This window comes from Sorex fumeus, unplaced genomic scaffold, assembly GCF_029834395.1.
Source record: "Sorex fumeus unplaced genomic scaffold, SorFum_2.1 ptg000079l, whole genome shotgun sequence".
Classification (NCBI taxonomy): Eukaryota; Metazoa; Chordata; class Mammalia; order Eulipotyphla; family Soricidae; genus Sorex; species Sorex fumeus.
The window spans coordinates 886,832-903,364 of NW_026606136.1; the positions used below are offsets into that span (position 1 = coordinate 886,832).

Here is a 16,533-nt window from a genome sequence, read left to right on the forward strand (position 1 = left end):
TAGTCTCTGGATTTTGGCAGTTGATGAGATTATGTGGCACGGGGCGGCGGGGAGGTCGGCAGTTTGTGTGTGTGACTACCAAGCTACTGGAAAACTGGGGGTCCGGGTGGACGGGTCCCAGCCCCAATCCAAGCAAGCTTGGAGAATTAATCTTGGGTCCCACATACCTGGATTCCTCTGCCAGTTCTTTCATGCATAAGTCTTGTCTAAGCATGTGGAGAGTGGCCTTGAGCATGGCTGTGGCTGGGTTCTGGAGGAGTTCAATGTCACTCATAAATAATAGGTCACTATTTTGCAGCAGAAGTTTTGCTACCAGGAGAAATTTTTATAATATATACTTTTCTCCAAATTATAATGTCCTCTTTCATAATCATACTTTTAAATTAAATTTTATTAAGGCATCATGATTTCCAAATTTATTTGTCGCAGCAATTCAAGCATACAATGTTCCAACACCAATACAACCACCAGTGTCAACTTCCCTCCACCAATGTCTCCAGGTTAACTATCACCCCCTAACTTGACTCCTTGACGGGCACATTTTTAAGCTTGTATAATATTGCTCTTTGACAAAATCTTCCACTAATACATTTTTGCCCATCACAACTCACAGTATGTATACTTCTAATTTTAAACTAAGTCTTCAATCCACCTCCATTTTCTTAAAAAATATTTTATCTATTTTTCAACACATAAAATTGTCTCCTGTAAATCTGTGCATTATAAAAATGATTTCTAATCACTATTTTAAAATATATGTCATATAAATTATTTATGTAGTATAAATATTCACTGTAATATTCAAATACTTTTTCATTTCATTTTCATTTCATCATCCTGTTATTCGTCGATTGCCTCGAGCAGGCCCCAGTAATGTCTCTTTCATCCTAGCCCTGAGATTATATTCAAGGCTCTTTAGGAGAGTGAGACCCATCATTGTTACTGGTATTTGGCATATTTGGTACGCCACGGGGAGTTTGCCAGACTCTGCCCTGTGGGCAGGCTATATTCGATAGCCTGCAAGTTTGTCCAAAGTAGGAATGAGATAATAAGATGTCATAAAAAGATGTCTTGATAAGATGTCCCACGGCCGCAAATGCGGCCGCGCGGTTCCGGGAGCAGGATTTTATAGTCTCTGAGTCTTGGCCGCTGATGGGATTACACGGCGCCAGGGGGCCAGGTGGTGGGTGTGACCCCCGCCTACTGGAATTTGGAGGATCTGGGTGGAGGATGCTCGACTCCAATCCGAGTAGGCGTAGAGATCTTGGCCCCGGAACCCGCGTGGCTTTGTCCCTCTTCCAGTACCTTCATGTGTGCAGAGAGAGGTCTCGGCATGGTGGTGGCTGGTCCGGGAGGTCTTCGGCTGCCGGAGCCCTGGTCGGGGCGGGGAGGAAAGCTCAACCCGCTCCCCTCCAAGGGACCCCGGTGAGGAACAGCCAGACGCAGGGGCAGGAGACTGCAAATACTTTTATTTGCTGGAAAGTTACAAATTCTAACTTAAGGATCATCACCTCAGATTTCCTGTTAACCCCATTTTGGATTGAAGAGAAAAGAAATTGCACGTACAAAGTGTACACGCATGTTCACCAACCAAACTACTACTGAAGTCAAGTATATTGAGACTTAAATAAACAAAAGTGCTTGAGATTCTATTAATGTAATTCAGGCTCTGAGCTCATTTCATCTGCGATTCCTTATTGTTTCTATTTTATGTGTTAAGATTCTGCTCACCTTAGCTATAAAACTTCTTAGAATAACCTCAGTCAAAATAACATTATCATCATCTCTTGAACTCCTATGTGTCTTTCTTCATGACTCTTATGAGATTAATGACTCTGCTTTATGATCCAGCAATTTGTGCCATATATTAGTTCCCATTTTCTGAGCACATTATGTTACAGAATTCATTTAAAATCCAGTTGTTCGGGAATCCAAGATACTTATTCCCACATAACAAGTAATATAAGTGATGTTCCTATTTCCTTTAAATTCTATTTCCATTAGATCTAGTGCTAAGAGGAATATTTCAAACATACCTCCATTTATGGCATTGCTTCCTCAGAAAATATCAATTCTAAGGGATAAATTGTATAGATTCCAGCCTAGACTTATCTGCTACTTACTGGCTATTCAAAAATTCATGGCTGTGTATGTGATTGCTCATCTGTAAAATGTAGGCAATAATAATGCCTACTTTTTATAGGTATTATGAAAAATAAATGAGTTCATATAGGAAAATTACTTAATGCATTGTCATATAGAATGGGATTATATATATATATAACTGTATTCTATAGGTCCATCATCATTATTGCTTTATTTTAATTTTTTTCTGTCTCCTTTATTTATTTACTTTATTGAATCACCATGAGCCATAGTTACAAAATTTTTATGTTTGAGTTTCAGTCATACAATGATTGAACACCCATAACTCTACCGGTGTACATTTTCCACCACCAATGTCCCCAATATCCCTATCCCACCCCTGTCCCACTCTTTCCCATGCCTCTATGGTAGACAATTTCCCTCTTATTCTCTCTCTACTTATAGGTATTATAGTTTGCAATACAGATAGTGAAAGGCCATCATGTTCAGTCTTTTATCTACTTTCACTACACATCTCCCATCCTGAGTGATCCCTCCAACCATCATTGACTTAGTGATCCCTTCTCTATGCCAGCTGCCTTCTCCCCCAGCTCATAAGACACTCTTACAATCATGGATCGATCTTCCTGGCTTTTCTCACGGGTAGCTTGCCACTGGATGTTAGTCTCATATTATGGTATTTGATATTCCACAAATGAGTGAAGTCATTCTATATAACTGTCCCTCTCTTTCTGACTCGTTTTACTTAGCTAAGTGATCATCATTGCTTTAATTGGAATATGTCTTATCCAAAACTTAACTGCATATATACCTCTATTTTCAAGATAATTAACTTATGAACAATAAAAATATAATTATTTCTGAAAAATAAAATAAGCATCAGCAGGTATGGAACTAATTTCCCCTCCCCATGAAAAAGAAAATTAAGACATAAAGACTGTAGAACTTTATATAATTCTGCTCTTAAAAAAATTTTTAGATATACTTATGTATAAAAGTATTAATCTGTGCTAAAATTATATAATATTGAAAATCGAAGGTAGATCAAGAAAATGATATTTAAGTAGAAAAATTAAGTCTTAATTAAAATTCTACCATACAAAAATTTAGATAGAATTTCAGACTATTTTCCTGAGATATGTATAAAGCATCAATTTATTATAGAAATTAAAAATTTGAACCACGGAGAACACAGAAGCCAAGTGTGCTTGCCTTGCATGTGAATAATCTCATACTGATATCTGTACCATGTATATATTTATATTAAATATTTACTGTACTGTCCTCCCATTGTTCATCGATTTTTCAAGCGGGCCCAGTAACATCTCCATTTGGAGATTTGTTGTTACTGCATTTGGCATATTGAATACTTCACGGGTAGCTTGCCAGATTTTGCTGTGTGGGCGAGTTACTCTCCATAGCTTGCCGGGCTCTCTGAGAGGGCAGAGGAATTAAACCTGGCTTGGTCGGGCTGGCTGTGTGCAAGGCAAACGCCCTACCCATTGTGCTATCACTCTAGCACAAATATTTACTAAATATATTTAATGTTTTGTGATATATTTGACTGCATAACTGCTTCTAATTTCATTCCATTAACATTATATGATTAACATACATTCATTTGGTATAAGGTGAGAAATCACTTGCTATAACCAATCTTTTAAAAAATGGACAAGGTATAATAAAGAGTGTAAGAAATTGTTTCTTTAAAAGTATATAAGTAATATTTTCTCCTGGACTTTATAGTTATTTATATGAAGCGTTATATATAGTTACTTATGTTACTTATATAGTTACAGTTACTTAAATAGTAACAGCTAATAGGCTGTTATTTAAAAACTATAAGTGACATTTTCTTCTGAATTTACTATAAAGTAACTATATAAGTTAAAAAGAAATTATATTGTCTTAAGTACTAAATGGAGCTATAAAGATTGACCTGTATGGCCAAATAATTAATATTATATTTTTGGAAAATGTTTGTGTTCTTTTCTTGAAATAAATGGCAAAAAATGAGTGGAATAATTTAATTCAATTTAGGTGACAGAATGTGGAACCAGAACAATCAGACTGGTATACTAAGGTAAAGGGTAAAGGTAAAGGCCCTCCCGTTGATCGTCGATTTGCTCGAGCGGGCCCAGTAACGTCTCCATTGGAGACTTTGTTGTTACTGTGTCTGGCATATCGAATACTCTCGGTAGCTTGCCGGGCTCTCCGAGAGGGGCGGAGGAATCGAACTCGGGTCGGCCATGTTGGCCGCTTGTAAGGCGAACGCCCTACCCGCTGTGCTATCGCTCCAGCCAAGCATTTAAATGTTCCTACTTGTTCGCTTCATTATTTTCTGATACTTTCTTATTTGTATGCTAGAGCAAGATAAGAGATTAAATCCCAGGATAGAAAGATGAGGTTTTCTGAAATATTCAGTCTGGGTGTCTCATATCTGGACATCAAAATGAAGAGCTTATACACACAGCTACAAAAAGTCATTGGGAAGCTAAGTTCTAGAATGTTATATAAGGGCCATGCCTTTTGTTTTGATTGTTAAAATTTTGAAATCAAGCTATGCACATTACATTTTGCTTTGCATTCATAAAGTACTATGATGTTTTATTTCTCTTATCTAACTTATTTCTCAAATACTCAATGGGATGAAGACATAGTTCCCTCAAATATGCCCCATTGAACACATAGTTAGGAGTAACATATATAATAGGGTAACACAGAAGGGTGTTATGCAAAAAAGACATTAAATATTTTTATGTGTTAAAAGTTAAAATATCTACATTTTTAATAACAATTTTATTTATATATGATACTGGACCTTCTGTAGGGCTAGAGTGATGGTACAGCTGGTAGGGCATTTGCCTTGCACACTGCTGACCCAGGTTCAATTTCTCTGTGCCTCTTGGAGAGCTCAGCAAGCTACAGAGCATCCCGCCCCCAAGGCAGAGTCTGACAAGCTCCCTGTGGTGTATTTGATATGCCAAAAACAGTAACAACAAGTCTCACAACAGAGACATTACTGGTGCCTGCTCGAGCAAATCAATGAACAATGGGAGGACAGTGCTAGGGTACTACTGGAACTTCTAAATTGAAAAGATAGAAAACAAAAACCACGCATTTTCTTGTGTAAATCCATATTATATGATAATGTAGTGGCTAGAATTAAACCATATAACTATATACTGTGTAAACTCAAAAAAGACATGCAGCAGCGGCGGTGGCTCTGTCTCTCCCACTGCCCTCGTTCGGTAGTCTCACGCCAGTACCCCACCCCAAGGAGGTTGATGGCGATGGGCAGGCAAAGGAAGGAACGAGAGCCAGGCTGGTTGGTCTTAGTTGCAATTTATTCCATTCTCATCTCCATTCATTCCTTTCTCTCTCTCCTCTGCCTCTCCTCCTACTTCTTCCTCCCCCAAGCTACTTCATTCTCCTTCTCAATCCCCCTTCATCCTCCTTCTCTGGAGTCTTGATTCTGATCCCCCCCCCCCCAGCCCACTCTTACCATACAATTAAATCCCAAAGCATGAGGGGCTGAGGTAACAATTACACATAGGTGTGGTCACAATCAATAGGGGTAGAGTTCTTTCCCTTGGGGAAAGCTGCTTCTAGGACAGATACTCTCTCAGTTGGACGACCCACCCTATAGTGGAATCCCATGAGTGTGTTTCTCCTCTCCTTGTCCAACGAACGTATAAGCATTCATAATATAAATCATTTTGTATGGATACAGAAAGAAATAACTTAAACTTATAGAATTGCTATCCTAGGGCCATCTCAATCTCAGACTACAGTGCTCAGACCAGATAGTCTTTCCTATCCCTAGCAGAGTCCTAGTCTCATCGTTACTTTTGGATCACGACAACATTTGTCTATGATCAAGCTCTTAACTTGTAGTTAAGAATCATGGCACTTTGGCCTGTCCCATTTCGATGCCAGGGTAGCTCACAGCTTGTCCTGGGTCCATTCAGTTCCTCGTTGGGACCCTGCTTTTGGGGTGCTAGGAACTGAGGGCAACTGAGGGCAACTGTTTAAGTTGAGAAAGCAGATGCCCGGGAGTGAATAAAATTCAAAGCCAATTAAATCCTAAGTTACAAAAGCATAATATTAACTGTCTTCCTGTATCTATACAAAAAAGGACATTGCTTTAAAGTAAACTACTCAAAAGACATAAGGAGAGGAGAAAGACAATATTAACTTACAATAAAAGTTCAGTGTCCTAGAAGGATCTGACCTTATCAATTAACAGAGTCTAATTAGGGGGGAAAACTGATTAACTGATGGGGGAAGAGAGCATAGAGAAGTAGTTACAGATAAACAAAGAAATGGGAGTGACTCGGGAGCACTGTGATGGGTGTAACCTGATAAACCTAAGCTCCTTGTGGAGAAAGGGAGAAAGGACAAAGCAATGTCATCCTACATATACAAAATTGAACAACTTCTTACAAATTCCTGCAGTTGGATTGGGATATATTTGAATTGAGCAACTTTACATAAAAATTGGAAAATTTACATAGAAAAGCATAAAGTTTAATATATTTGGTTCAGAATTTTTTGTATGCTAAGAATGAATGTACAACATGTTTAGATTCTCATAAAACAATTTAACACATCACTATAAATATCATACATCAGATTTAATGATCAAACAAGCAAAATCAGTTCATCTTTCAGAAATTGGTATTGACACTATTGTGTCATATTTGGGAAAAAAGCACAGAAAAATATCAATACATTATACAATTCTATATTTGCTTAGTATGACTTACTTGAACCAAACTAATGTATTACTAATGATCTAAGGGGTCAATTGTCTTTTGTGTTTGATACCTATTCATCAAGGTAATATTTTATAATTTTTTAAATATTACAAATTTTAACTGATTTCAAAGTTTAAAATTAATAGCAATTTTGAGCCTTATCTGGGCTGGAGCTATAGCACAGAGGTAGGGTGTTTGCCTTGCACACTGCCAACATGGCTGACCCGAGTTCGATTCCTCCACCCGTCTCAGAAAGCCCAGCAAACTTCTGAGAGTATCTCGCCTGCACAGCAAAGCCTGGCAAGCTCCCCATGACGTATTCAATATGCCATACACAGTAACAATTGTCACAATGGAGACGTTACTGGGCCAGCTCGAGCAAATCAATGAACAATGGGTGGACAGTGACAGTGACAGTGACAGCCTTATCTAAGAAATATAATTTAAGTCACATTTCAAAAACTCAGAACTCATCTGATCAATTGAGTAGAACTATAAAAATTTCTGTATAATACTTTAAAATGTCCTATGTAATATTTGAAAATAAAAGGTAAAAGGTAAAGGCCCTCCCGTTGATCGTCGATTTGCTCGAGCGGGCCCAGTAACGTCTCCATTGGAGACTTTGTTGTTACTGTGTCTGGCATATCGAATACTCTCGGTAGCTTGCCGGGCTCTCCGAGAGGGGCGGAGGAATCGAACTCGGGTCGGCCATGTTGGCCGCTTGTAAGGCGAACGCCCTACCCGCTGTGCTATCGCTCCAGCCCCATATTTGAAAATAGCAGTCAATAATTTTCTTGCCATCTTCTTTTTGCTGGATTTTAAAATTATGTTCGGGATTATGTATTTATTGTCTCCTCAACCACAAAGATTATTATACTAAAAATTATTGAAATAGATAACTTTACATATTTGTAAAATATTATTTATATGCTTATATTTGCAAGAATGAAAGTATTCTTTGATTTGTGGGTTACACCCCACTGTGCTCAGAGTTTACTCCTGAATCTGTAACCAGGGACCGCTCCTGGCAGGGTACAGGGGACCATATGGTAGTATCTTGTAGTGAACCTGAGTTAGTCACAGAGAAGCCGAATGTTTTGCCCACTGTACTATCTCTCTAGCCCATCAATGATAGTTTTAATATGCCATTTTATCTTGCTTCAAACAAGATAAGACCAATAAATAATAGCTATAATAAGTTGTATGTGTTAATAAATGCAGAGTCATTTTTTTCATTTATCATTTTATTGAACAGTTTAAAAAAATTTTGTTTTAGTTTTTGGGTCACAGCTGACAGTACCCAGGTCTTACTCATGGCTGTGCACTCAGGGATCAATCCTTGTACGGTCCACAAATATTAAGAGTTACTACATGGAAAGTATCATGCTAAGTGAAATGAGTCAGAAAGAGAGGGACATACATAGAAAGATTGCATTCATCTGGGTAACATAAAGTAACAAAATAGGAGACTAACACCCAAGAATAGCCGAGATAAGTACCAGGCGGATTACTCCATGGCTTTGAGGACAACCACACACGCTAGGGGAAAAGGCAGCTCAGACAGAGAAGGGAGCACCAAATAAAGAGTGTTGGGAGGTTCCTCTCAGGATGGGAAATGCGTGATGAGAGTAGACTATAGCCCGAACAAGACTGCCACTCAATATCTCTTTCGCAAACCACAACACTCAAAAGGAGAGAGATAACAAAAGGGAATGTCCTGCCACAGTGGTAGGGAGAGATGGGGGATGGGGGGAAGGGGGGTGGGAGGGATATTGGGACTGGTGGTGGTGGAGAATGGGCACTGGTGGAGGGATCGGTATTCGATCATTGTATAACTGAAACCCAAGCACAAAAATTTGTAAGTCTACAACTGTACCTCATGGTGTTTCACTAATAAAAATTGAAGGAAAACAAATAATAAAAAATAAAAAAAGAGTTACTAACAATTCAACATACTACCCTAAGAGATTAATGCTTAGTTTGACTACCCTACCCTCTACCAAAGTATCCTTAGAATCTATCAAATAATGTAACCCATAATATATACTAAGTAACTAATATATGTTTCTCAATTCTAACCTTATTTTGCAACAGATCATTGAGACAGCCTAAAATAATTTGTATGTCTCACATTTCATGGAATAAAACTACCTTAGATCTTATATTCACATTTTTATAGTGTCTATGCTAAAACTTTCTTACATTATTCTTCTTTAAAACATTCTATACATACATTATATATACACGTATACATGCACACATATACATATAAACACATACACAGAGACATATATGCATGTTTAGTCACTAGTAATCTTTTTTGTTTTGTTTTTTAAACACTCCCAGAGATGCTTAGGGTTACTCCTATCTCTGTGCTCAGGGATTACTCCTGGAAGTGCTTTGACATATGTGGTGGCAGGGATTGAACTTGGGTCATCCACATGAGAAGCAATGACCATACATGCTTTTCTGTTGTAAGGGGGTTTTGAGAGAATCAGATGAACACCATACACAGAGGCCAAATTGGGAGTCTTTATGACAGAAGCTGGTCATAGTGAGTGCACTCCAGTCCCAAGGAACTCATGGGCTGTCAGGCCCACTTGATCCACACACCATGGGAACTAGTCCCCACCATCCACCTGACTTCTCCAGAGCTGTAAACTCAGGCTGGAGTGATGAATTGCTCTTTTCAGAAAAAGGAAAATCAGGCCTAAATCCTGCCCAGATTTTCCAGGATAATCACCTATCATATGGAATAAACTTTCAGGAGTAGGCAAAATAGTGAGATAAAGTACTTTAGAAAAATTTGCTAGTGAAATATGGAGAGAGAGGAGAGAGAGAAAGAGGGAGGAGAGAGAGAAAGAAGAGAGGAGAGGAGAGACAGAGAGACAGAGAGACAGAGAGAGACAGAGAGAGAGACAGAGAGAGAGACAGAGAGAGAGACAGAGAGAAGAAAACGTAGGACACAAGCTTTTTTTCCTCAGGAAAAAGTCTTAAGTACACACTTCTCAGTTAGAGATAAGTCAAGCTCCAGTAAAAAAATGTGCCCTATGGCCTCACCACAAAGTTTATTTTATAGTAAGCCTTCTGCAACTGTGTAAGAGTCTATTGCTAAGCCCTTGGGTTCTTAATAGTTCTTTTCATATTCTTATCATGACTTTAAGATTCTCTTGAAGCTGCTTTTTTCTTGAGAGAGTTCACTCTTCTCTGGATGGTGTCTCAGTTTCTGCATATGGGTGGTATTTCTGCAAAAAGCTCAGGATTTGCATTGCGAAGGAATTTGGTCTTTATACCTTTGGACTACTTCAGGCTGTGACTACTCAGTTTCCCAAAATACTCATTACCAGGGGGCTTCTCAATCTATCTGCTGCAATATTATGTCAAGCAGTCCCATATAGTTCCAATCAGCATACATGACCTTGTGAAGTTTGATTTCTCATATTCTTGACTATTTCCCCATTTGTAAACTTCCATTCATCACTTCTGTCTGAACATTTGATTTTAAAGCTTTTAAGTCTGGGATCACGAAAAGAATTTTCCTTATTTCTCTCCTGGATTATTCCCTTGTGAGTAAAAAGCCTCTTCTTCCTAATTCTCAGTCATCAAGTGTAATTTTGTTCATCTTTGAAAAGAAAGATCAATAATGATTATAAATACATTTTAATGTGAATGCAATTTTATAATCAGAATTACTCCAATCCACACCAATTTTCCATTCAGATTTAGTAGGGGAAAGGAATTGATCTAGCAGCAAAGGAACACAAAGTTATGGATCTGTGAAAGTTATTAACCTCTCACAGCCCCATTTAGTTTTTTCTATTCACAAGAATCAATGATAAACACACCCATCCATTTTATTTTCCTCATTAAAGCAGAGAGTTAAGAAATGAGTGGCTCCTCTTTAGTCTTGCAAGTTAGTAATAATTCTATTTTCAAAGAAAATAATCCCACTGCAGCTGAATATGTCACCAGATGACAAATGCCTTTTAAGCAACTTGGACGTCCAGACCTACCTTGTAGGGGACCAGAAATCCACCTTAAATTGTACTTGATTTGAAAGTAGCAGGGCTATTCCACTTCTCTTCTGAATGCATTTAATTACACAGATGCTAGGGCTGCCTCCTTAGCATTCTAGACCCTCTTCCTACCCGCCTCCGTGTACTCTCCAGTCAATTGTTTTAAGACAAGGGAGACAGTCTGAGATTGAGGAATGAGAAGATTCGACCTACTCTCTCCCTATCTGTTTCTATAGTTTGAAGAGAAAGTATCAATAGCACATATTCATTCTGTTTTGTGCATTCCACCTTATAAGTCTTTTCACAGCTTTATGTTTTCAGTGTACCCACTTAAACCACAGCGGTGAAACAGTGAAACTGCTCGTTGCCTTCCATTGAAAATTACTTTTTGGCCCTGAGCCAAGCTGCTGGAGCCAGCGCTAATATAATTCACAACTGGAAGAAGACAATCAATTAATCAATACTATAATTTGGAACTGACCATGGTAGTAACACTCACAACTATTAGACTCAACTGACTGACACCATTTAGGATTAATGAGGTAGCAAGTGCAGGCAAATCAAAGATTCTTTTAAAGGTTTTCCTCCCTAAAATCAAACTGCCCACTCTCTTTTTCTTTTTCAGTGAGGTCTCTGAAAAAATCTAGTGTAACTAAACATTTCAAGGACAAATAATATTACCCACTACTGTAGCACTGTAGCACTGTCCTCCCGTTGTTCATCGATTTGCTCGAGCGGGCCCAGTAACGTCTCCATTGTCACAATTGTTACTGTGTTTGGCATATTGAATACATCACGGGGAGCTTGCCAGGCTTTGCCGTGGGGGCGAGATACTCTCGGTAGATTGCCGGGCTCTCTGAGAGGGGTGGAGGAATCGAACTCAGGTCGGCCAAGTTGGCCATGTGCAAGGCAAATGCCCTACCACCGTACTGTCACTCCAGCCCATTACCCACTACAATGACTTTAAATTTAAAAATGCAAGAAACCCTTTATATGAGTGTAGATTTCAGGAGAAAAAAAAAGTTTTATATTAGGATCTGAGAAATCTCAAAATCAAGACTGAAGTTGCTTTATTGATGTTATTTGATCATTCTTAGATGCCACCTTATATAATCAAAGATTGAAGCTAGAAAATACAGGGGTTGAAGCTTATGCCTCCCATGGGTTGACCTTGGTTCAATCCCCAGTACCACCAAAGATTCTCTTAAGCACTGCCAGGATTGATCCCTAAACACAGAACAAAGTAATTCCTGAGAACTGCTGACTGTGTCCTTCACCCCCCTCCCCACTCTGCACACACACACACTCACACACACACATACACACACACACACACCCCAAAACTGGTATATTCAGTTGTGGAATAATTATCTTTACATAGCAATGTTTGAATCAGAAAATCTTTATGCCTTATTCTGTTTAAACCCCGCAATAAAAATAAATAAAAAATAATTAACTGACATAATTCATAAAGCCTGCCAAAGGATCAAAAAATCCACTCTTCTCAGTCTCTTAAGGCATAGCCATCACATTTTGCAGCTCTTCCTGACAAAGCAACAGTTCCTGTAAGACTGCAGGCCGAATACTTATAATAATATATCATCCACCTAACCAGAAAGTATGCATATTTGTTGCACCACTGCTGTTTTACTTTCTTTGAATTGAATATACTGACCTGAAGTTTCAAAAGTCAGATTAGAAGAGTTTAGAATGACAATCGATTTCAGGTTTTCAGCTTCAAGGACAACGTAAAAGGTGTCCTACTTGAAGTAGAAGTAACATTGGTGTACATTTTACATTTCATATTTTCTATTATCAATGTGGATAAGAAAAAGTTTCCACTTGCCTTTTTACAGTTTGGGGCTGAGATCTTTGCTAGTAAAAAGAATGCAAGATTGACTATTGAAAAAAACAAACAGGATTTTTTTTAACCGCTTGAACTCTTTCTTTTTTAGAGGAGGTAGCAAGGGAAGCCGTAATGTCCTAGAACAGTCTGAATCATTCTGGCTCTCCTTACATAAGGTCTGCAGCTAAAGACTAAATGGTACATGGGTGGATACGAATGAAGATAGCAGTTATGGGAGGTTAATAGGTGAAGTACAGGCAAGTCGAGGAAGATTATAGTCAGATATAAGTCCTATCCTTTCTCTGTTGGTAAAAGCTTCTAGAAATTTGATCCTTCTCCTCTAGCTCATACAAAGAAGTGGGCATTCTTACAAATGGAGATTTCTCATACACATGTAAATACTCATTAAAAGGGGTAACTTGATGATTTTACAGCCCAGGAATTACTCCTGAATCTACACTCAGGGATCCTTTCTGGCTGGCTTGGATAACCATATAGGGTACCAGGAACAAACCCTAGTCAGTTGCATAAGGTGAAATCACCCTTCTGTTATACTGTCTCTCCGGCCCCCATATTTATATTCGCACAAACAATGAATGAGCGTTTTGTTTTTGCCACATCTCTATCTGTGCTTGTTATTGCTTATCCTCTTAATATAATGATATTTACTATTGTGAGTGATTTCTCCTCGTATTGATTTACATTTCCCTGACAATCTGTGATGATGAACGTCTTTTTATATTTCTGATATGCAATCATCCTTAATGAATTGTTGCACGGCTCTTTTTCCTTTTTTTTTTTTTGCTTTTTGATGAGATTGCTTATTTTCACGCTGTTGAATTTCCTAAAGTCCTTATAAGTTTTAGATATTTAGAAATATGTGTAATCTATAAATAAAATTTATTTGTGTTTATATATAATGTGTAGCACTACACTGTAGCTCTGTCCTCCCATTGCTCATCGATTTGCTCTAGCAGACCCAGTAATGTCTCCATTGTGAGATTTGTTATAACTGTGTTTGGCATATCGAATACTCCACAGGGAGCTTGCCAGGCTCGGCTGTGTGGGAGGGAAACTCTCAGTAGCTTGCCGGGCTCTCTGAGAGGGAGGGAGGGAGGAATCGAACCTGGGTCAGGCGTGAGCAAGGCAAATGCCCTACCTGCTGTGGTATCGCTCCAGCCCATATAATATGTACACACACACACACACACACACACACACACACACACACGTATATATATATATATACATATATATTCTGGATATAAAATATGTCAAATGTATGGTCTGTGACTGGTTCAAAAATACCAATTTTTACAATATTTCTTCATTTTAATAATAAGGACTTCATACAACCTTTTGGGCTGGAGCGATAGCACAGCGGGTAGGGCGTTCGCCTTACAAGCGGCCAACATGGCCGACCCGAGTTCGATTCCTCCGCCCCTCTCGGAGAGCCCGGCAAGCTACCGAGAGTATTCAATATGCCAGACACAGTAACAACAAAGTCTCCAATGGAGATGTTACTGGGCCCACTCGAGCAAATCAGTGATCAACGGGAGGGCCTTTACCTTTACCTTTTTTCTTTTGCTAATCAGAGACTCTTTTGTATGATGTGACCCCATTTTGTTTAATTTTGCTTCTGTTTCCTTTGGTGTTAGAATCCAATCATCAAAGACATTACTGAAGTCAAACATTCTGAAATGTTTCTCTACCATGCTTATGGTTTGGGGTCTAATACCTAAGTTTTAATTTTTTTGAGTTGAATTTTTAGTGATTCAATTTTATTCTTTTGTTTGTGTCTTCCCAGCACCATTTGTTAAAGACACTTTCTTTCCTCCATTTTATTTACTTATTACTTTGTTTTTTAATAACACTGGCAATGCTCAGGACTTACTCTGAGCTCTGAGCTCAGTGATCATTCCTGGTGGACCCAGGGGCCTATATGGAGTGCTGGGAATTGAACCCAGGACAGTCACATGCAAAGCAAGTGCCCTTCCCACTGTACTGTTGCTGTGATCACTGATTCCTTCATTTTATAGTTTTGGTCCCTTCATCTTAAATTAGCTATACATAGACGCGAGGTTTTATTCCTGGAATCTCAATTCTATTTCAATGGATTGCATTTATTCCAGTCAAAACTGTTTTCATTGCTATAACTTTTGTATAGATTTTAGCACATCAACAGTCTGCTGCAATTTGTATTACTTAACCAGTATTCAAGCATAATACTTGTAGTACACATCGATGTCAATTTGTTAAACCTAAACCCATCTTCTTTATTTTCTGAAAGCCTGCTTTTGCTATCTGGAGTCCATTGTATTTCTGTAAAATTTTTTGTTTGTTCTATTTCTTTGAAAATGTTCTGAGAATTTAGACAAGTGTTGCATTGGATGTTATAGTGCTTTGCTTAGGATGATCACTAAAATAATGTTAATTCTATCAACAGAATAGCATTTTTTCACACTAAATTATAAGATAAATGTCTCGTTCAGTGGAAACTTAACAGTGAGCAATGAAAGTTACATTTCTCCAATAATTTAAATGACTGTTTTGTGCAGCAGCTGGTCACAGCCACAAGGACGTCTGTAAAATTAGTGTAAAATTTACAGACATTGCTATCTTTTGGTCTTTTGTAGAATATAACAATGGACTGTTTGGGATATTATAGCAATGGCATTTTGTGTTTTGGCATCTCTTTTCTTCCTAATATTGCTCTGATTTATTTAATATGTTTAATAAGTTTAATTTAACTTGTTTGATATGTTTCTCTTTGTTATTAAATATAAAGATCATTTCATCTACACAGTATATGAAGTAATAGATCATCCTGCCATCTTGCACTTCACTTAAAAATTTCTGAACCAAAAAAAAAAATTAGTACCAGAAACCAGAGAGATAGTCAAGAGGGTAAAACACTTGCAATGCCTGTGGCATATTCCAGCTGGGTTCCTGAAGCTACATGTTATTACCTGAGCACTGCCATGAGTAATCTCTGAGCACAGAGCCAGAAGAAAACCCTGAGTATGACTGGATGTAAATTCCAACCCCTGCCGCCCCCCCCACAAAAAAAACCCTAGAGCCATGACAATTTTAAGATAAAGGAGAGCATTCCTAAGGGATTGTGAAAGTAATAAGTAAATTACAGCCTGAATAGGAAATATAGGCATTTAAACAAAGAAAATGTATGAAGTTTGCAATAGGACAAGTCAATTGTTCTAGATAGGAAGGAATGTTATTTGATTTTCATGGCTATTATTTATCGGTAATATAATGATTAATATAGTCCTTAGCCTCTGTAAGCCTAGATTCTTTTATTACTCATAACTAGAATGAGGATAGTATCAATGCCTTTATCATTAGTTGAAGTTATTTCATAATACTTAGTACAGGAGTACAAAGTATTCAACACTTAAATCAGCTAGGTCCTATAAAGTTGAGGTTCTGAACTACGATCTGTGAGAAATATGTATGATCCAGCTTTATGGCGTTTAAATCTCACTCCTGGGTCACTGTCACTGTCAACTGTCCTCCCGTTGTTTATCGATTTGCTCGAGCAGGCCCAGTAACATCTCCATTGTGACAACTGTTACTGTGTTTGGCGTATCGAATACTCATGGGTAGTTGTGTTTTGTTTTGTTTTGTTTAAGAATTAGAAGTTTTGAAGTTTTCTTTGGGAAAAGCTATTGTATAACATTTTTTTCCCTCAACACCCCCAGCCAAATAATCTTTAAATAGACTACTAAGGTAAGGTACCATTCATCCCTTCAATTTGGGAGACATGATAGATATTGTATTGATAAAGTAA

The 16,533-nt window shown here is 38.1% G+C and overlaps 1 protein-coding gene across 4 annotated transcripts in view; it reads left to right on the top strand.

Moving 5' to 3' along the window:
- Positions 1–16,533, top strand: part of PTPRD (protein tyrosine phosphatase receptor type D) — a 1,654,013-nt gene that overhangs the window by 770,617 nt on the left and 866,863 nt on the right. The gene's annotated exons all lie outside the window — the stretch shown is intronic.